The sequence below is a fragment of the Cebus imitator genome, unplaced genomic scaffold, assembly GCF_001604975.1.
Source record: "Cebus imitator isolate Cc_AM_T3 unplaced genomic scaffold, Cebus_imitator-1.0 Scaffold322, whole genome shotgun sequence".
NCBI lineage: Eukaryota > Metazoa > Chordata > Mammalia > Primates > Cebidae > Cebus > Cebus imitator.
Window position 1 is genome coordinate 476,990 of NW_016107637.1, and position 5,899 is coordinate 482,888.

Here is a 5,899-nt window from a genome sequence, read left to right on the forward strand (position 1 = left end):
TAGAGACGGGGTTTCACCATGTTGACCAGGATGGTCTCGATCTCTTGACCTCGTGATCCACCCGCCTCGGCCTCCCAAAGTGCTGGGATTACAGGCTTGAGCCACCGTGCCCGGCCCTCATTGTTCATTTTTAAGATGAAAGTCTATTTGAAGCAAGCCATGCTGGTTTTCCATTTGCAGAAATAATGAAGTGTTTCCTTTTAAAATAAAGTTTAAGAAGTGAGTTGATCTCTGAACTATCTTCACAATATTTCTGTAAATCTGAAACTGTCCTAAGCTAAAAAGTTACTTGAAAAAAACCCAGGTTCATTTTTTTAAAAAACTTTTAGAGAAAATCGAATTGGTTAACGGGAAGTATGAAGTGAATGCGGCAAACGCTGCTTTCCTCCCAGCCCCGATCACCGGCTCACAGGAGAGGGCTGGGGGGTGCGGAGAGGGGAGAGGAGGAAGGGTGGGTGGCAGAGCCCAGAGCTCTTTGGGAGTGGGAGGAGGGTGTCTCCCAGGGTCCCTCCCACAGGTGTGACGGAAGTGACTTTAATGACAGGGAAAGGAAGGGATGATGAAATTCCCTGAGACAGCAACAGTGGGGAGCAGTGGCCATCCCTGGACCCACAGGCCAAGACAGGCAGCAGTCCTGGAGCCTGTGAGGGCCGAAGCAGTGGGAGAGGGCCGGTGGCCTTCAGTATAGGAACACCACTGGCTCAGCAGGGGTCCCGGAGTGAACCCGCCAGCCTCTTTCTCCGCCCACCCCCAGAGCTCCTGCTGCTCCTTCCTGCTGAAAGAACCCACCAGAGGCCAGAGGCCAGGGAGCTCCTGTGAGGTGTCAGTCCACATTGCAGAGGCAGAACGCAGCTGCAGGGCCAGCCGAGAGGACCCAGTCCTGGCACGTGGGGCCGGAACGGGGGACAGACGCTCCGCAGATCTGTGGGAGGAACCTGGAAGCCAGAGTCAGTTGCTGCGTGTCATACCTACTGTGTGCTGCGGGACGCGCCACTTCTCCTCCTGAGCCTTGGTGTCCTTATCTGTCCACTGGGGCAGCTGGCGGTTCCCCCCAGGAGTGCAGGGAAGCGGCCATGGGCCAATATAGCAATGAAGGGTGTGTGTAAGCCCTGGGCACACAGTAAGAACTGCTGGTCAAACAGAATACCATGTGCCCTTCCTAACAGAGGACAGAGCCCCTCCTGCCTCCTCATCATCACTGGTGGTGTGCTACGCTCTACCAACTCCCTCTCAGCCACTTTGGGGGCAGTAATGTCCCCCGCACAGGTCCGGCCACCACAGTTTCCTCAAACCAGGCCTCCTGCCTGCACCACCAGGACGCTCCTTGGTGACTCTAACCCTGCCACACACACCAAGTCTCACCTTGTCACCCCGTCAAGGTACAGAGGAGGAGCCCACGGTCCCAGGAGGGAAGTGACTAGTCCAAAGGGACTGCCGGGGCCGATTTGGTCAGAACACTGCGGGGAGGACGTCGCCGTGGAACTGGCCTGAGGGGCCTCCCCAGGAGGCAAGAGAACCCTGGTCAAGGCTGCTGGCTGCTTCCCCCACCCCCCCACCACCGCCGCCCCATTTGCTACCTAATAATACAGAGGGAGCCCTAGGAATTTTTGAAGAAAAGAATCATTCAAATCGAAGAAATAAATAAACACAGGCTTGCAGGAGCACAGGTGCTCTGGGGAGTTCCAGTGATTTCAATACCCCCCTTCTCTAATAGCACGCCTCACCCCCACTTCTTTACAAATAGCTGATGGCCTCTTGGTCCTGGGTAAAGAAACTGCAAAAGTACCTTCAAGCCTCCTCTTACTCCCATACCTCCCTTAGCCTAGCAGGGAAAGTCGTGGCTCCAATCCCTGCCTGTGCTGATTTGCTGTGTGGTCCTAAGCGCATGACTGCCCTCTCTGGGCTCAGTGTTTCCCGCCTGTGTAAAGGAATAATGGCCCTTCTCCTAGTCTCGTCCTGCCAGTCTAGGAGAAAACACTGGCCCCAGCCATTCTTCTCGCATGCGCTCTGTCTCTCTCTTCACACTGACAGTCCCACCATGCTCCAGTCTCAGTGAAGTTCCTGCCACTCCCCAAATATGTCACAGGAGTTAGGGGCGGGTGCGTCAATTGGATTTTGTTGTGTAATAAACCGCCTCCCAATTGTATCTGTTGGTTTAAAACAATAAGCATTTATGGTTCCATTGGGCAGTTGTGGTGATGTCACTGTGTTTATTGCTGCACCTGAGTCAGGACATCCCTTCCGTGACAGGCTGATTACACACTAGGACCCAGGTCTCCACGCTCCTCCCATATCTGTGCCCCTTGCAGTGTGACTTCACAGTTCCTCCCATCAAGTGGGTGGTGGGTATGCTATTTTCCTACCCCTCCATCTAGGCTGGCTTTATGACTTGTTTTGACCAACGGAATGCGGCAGTAGTGATGACAGGCTGGTTCTGAGCCTCAGCTGTAAGAGACCCTGCTTGCTTCTTTTCACCGTCCTGGCCCGTCACTGCTGCCATAAGAATGACTGGGCTTGGCTGCTGGAGAATGAGAGACCCCATAGAGGGGGGCCTCAGCCACCAAAGCCCAGGCCCACCCAGGCCTGAGAGCCCCCAGTCAACCAGGGTTACCAAATTGTCACAGTCTGCCCAGGATTAAGGTTTCTCGTGGGACATGTGTCTTTCGGGCCTATCACTGGGACAGTCCCAGGAAAACCAGGATGGTTGATCACCCTACAGCAGACCCACCTTTTGGCTCAGGTAGAGGAAAGAAGCCTGCTGAGATCAAAAGAACTGCCCTGCTGGCCTGTAAATGCTTATTGTTTTAAACAGACAACGCGTTTGAGAAGTGATTTGTCATACAGCAAAATCTTCCTGAGATGCCTTCCGCATCTCTGTGTGAGGGACTCAGAGTTACTGGCCATGACTGGGCAGGCTGTACATGGCACAACTACAGGGGGAGCCAGTCACAGAGAACACGTTGTGAAAGGCACTGCTTAGGACTGCTCAGGACCAAAGTCCTAGGTAAACTCAGCAAGGCTCTTAGTTCAATGTCACCTCCTCTGTGAAGCCTTCCCAGACTCCCCTGGATCTAATTTACTGGGGGAAAAGGAACTTCGTGTGCTAAAAAGAACCAAGGTTTTAGAGGCAGACAAGCTGCTGCTCACACACCAGGCCAGTCATCTGAACCTCACGCAGAGTGGGAATGGCGGCAGCTGCTGTTCTCGGGGTTGTGATGAGGAGAGAGCGCACGGACAGTGCCTGGCAGACGGTGCATGTTTCACAGAAGAGTGAAGCCCAGGCGTCTCCCCGCACAGCCCCAAACCCTCTCTGCTCCCACTGCTGCGGCTCCTTCCCCGGCTCCAAGACTTTCTTCCTCCACAAAACTCAGTCCCTTCGTCGCTGGCATCCCATCCCCAAGGCTTGTGCTACATTATGTATTGAGGCCAAAGGGACTTTCTCTTTTTTCACTTTAAAAAAATTATATAGTAAAATTTACCTTTTTCTTTTGATGTACAATCCTATGAATTCTAACTCATGTGCAAACGTGTGTAACCACCACCTTAATCAGAGCACAGAACAGCTCCATCACCCCAGGGGATTTTCTTTTCAAAATATGTCTTTTTTAATATTGCAATGTTGGCAGAGATAAGATACATACTTTGTGAAAAAAATTATGTAAAAGTATAAAAGTTACTCAGTAGGAACTGTGTCTCCCACTGCTGGTTACTCCTCAGAGGCAATTTGTAGTTTTTAGTTTTGACAATTGTATACATGTGTAACTATTCAAAAGAAGACATAGAACATTTCCATCATTCCAGAAGATTCCCTCATGTTTCCTCCTGGTCAGTCTCCACTCCCATCATCCTAGAGGCAACAACTGAAATTTTTCATCACAGACTTGTTTTGCTTGTTCTAAAATGTACCCTTCTAGAGCTATTTCATGCCTATACAAGCATAAGTATGTAGAACTATCCTGAACAGTTTCTATCACTGGAACCCTGTCTTGCTTTTTTGTCCTTGATGCATTTTGGAAATTGTTTTAGATCAGCAACAATTCTAGCCTACACACACGGTACTTAGCATACACCGGGCACCGATTTAAACGCTTTATGTAATTTGCGTATTTAATTTTCAGCACAGCTTTGAGGCAGGTGGCGTTATCGTTATTACTGCTGTTTCTGCTGTTATTTTTATTATCAGTGTTATTCTTACTAGTCCCATTTTAGAGATAGCAGAAACTGAGGCACAGAGAGATTAAGTGAAGGAACTGGCTCTAGGTCACACAATCAGTAAATGGCAGAGCTGGGGAGCCAGCCATCCTAGCTGCAGAGTCTGTGTTCTGAGGGACCACATGGAACTGCTTCGGTGTACTTGAAGCAACCTCAAGGAATTCCATTATATCAAGACAGTCATTTATTTAACCAGCATCCTCCTGATGGCTATTATTTGCCACTGTGAACAGGGCTGCAATAGATATCTCTGTCATTCATCTTTCTGGACATGTGGAAGTGTATCTGTTGAATTAATTCCTGGAAGCTGAATGCCTGGGTCACAGGGTGAGTGCAATTTTGTGTTTGATAGATATCGCCAGATTGTCTTCCCAAGAGTTATCAATTTATATTCCCATTAACAAAGCAGGAGAGAGCTTGCTGCCCTCTGCTCTTACCAACACAGGATATTATCAAAAATTTTTATCTGTATTATCTAGCTGGGGAAAATGGAAACTTCATGTCGTTTTCATTAGCATTTCTCTTACTGTGATTCAGGGGGACATCTTTTCATGTATTTGGAAGCCATTTGCATATACTTTCTGTGAGCCATCTGTCCATGTCCTGTGCCCATTTTTTCCTTGGGTTATTAATCTTAAAAAAAAAAGGTCTCTCTTTACATAATAGTTTATTCATTTTCTTTCCATTTTATTTATGGTATTTTCCCCCAATCAGATGTGGTTAATTTTAATTTTAGTGTGATCATATTTATCTTTTTTTCTTTTTTTTATAGCTTCTGGGTTTGAATGATTTTGAGAAAGGCCTTCGCCTTTCCAAACAAAGAACAACAAAAGAATGAAATATGTTTGCTTCAGTACTTTCATGGTTTCATTTATTTATCTTTCAGTCTTTGATCCATCGAAAATAAATGTTGGTGTAAGAAGTGATACACGGTTTCAACCTACTTTTTTCCAGTTACCCAAGTATCATTATTAAATGATCCATTTTTACCCACTTATTAGAAAAACTACATTCTCGTAGGGTTTTGTATCTAATTCTGGATCCTTTATTTCTTGTGTCATCTTCCTAGCTATTCTTTTAGTTTTTATTGTGGTCTAATTTAGATATAATAAAATGCATAGATCTTCCAGTATTTGGTTTGGCAAGTTTTGACAATTGTATACACACGTAACTATTCAAAATAAGATATAGACCATTTCCATCATTCCAGAAGATTCCCTCATGCTCCCTCCTGGTCAGTCTCCAGTCCCATCATCCTAGACGCAACAGCTGAGGTTTTCCACCACAGATTTGTTTTGCTTGTTCTAAAATTTCATCCAGGTTGTTCTGTGAAGCCACAGTTTCCTCCTTCTGATTGCTGCATGATGTTCCATTATGTGCATAATCCACACTCTCTTTAGCCAGACTCCTATCAATAGATACCTGGACTGCTTCCAATTTTGGACAACTATGAACAAAGCCATTATGAACATTCTTGTACAAATCTTTTTGTGAAGATATTTTTTTCATTTATCTTGGTGGAACTGCTAGGTAGGAGGGTAGGTGTGTGTTAGTCACGTAAGAAGCTATCAGGCTTAAAAAAAATAGTTGTACCATTTTATATTTCCACCAGCAGTATATAAGAATTCCAACTGATCCACAACCTGTGCTGTATTTGTGATGTTGTTAATTTTTCAATTTTCTGGTA

General features: G+C 46.8%; 1 long non-coding RNA gene across 2 annotated transcripts in view; it reads left to right on the top strand.

Moving 5' to 3' along the window:
- The window catches only part of LOC119467720, a 31,285-nt gene that overhangs the window by 19,917 nt on the left and 5,469 nt on the right, over positions 1-5,899 (top strand). Inside the window, exon 3 of one of the 2 annotated variants that reach the window (XR_005196316.1) lies at positions 4,446-4,539. The exons of the other annotated variant lie outside the window; for it this stretch is intronic. This is a non-coding gene — a long non-coding RNA (uncharacterized LOC119467720). The remainder of the gene's footprint in view (positions 1-4,445; positions 4,540-5,899) is intronic. 2 annotated transcript variants of the gene reach the window in all.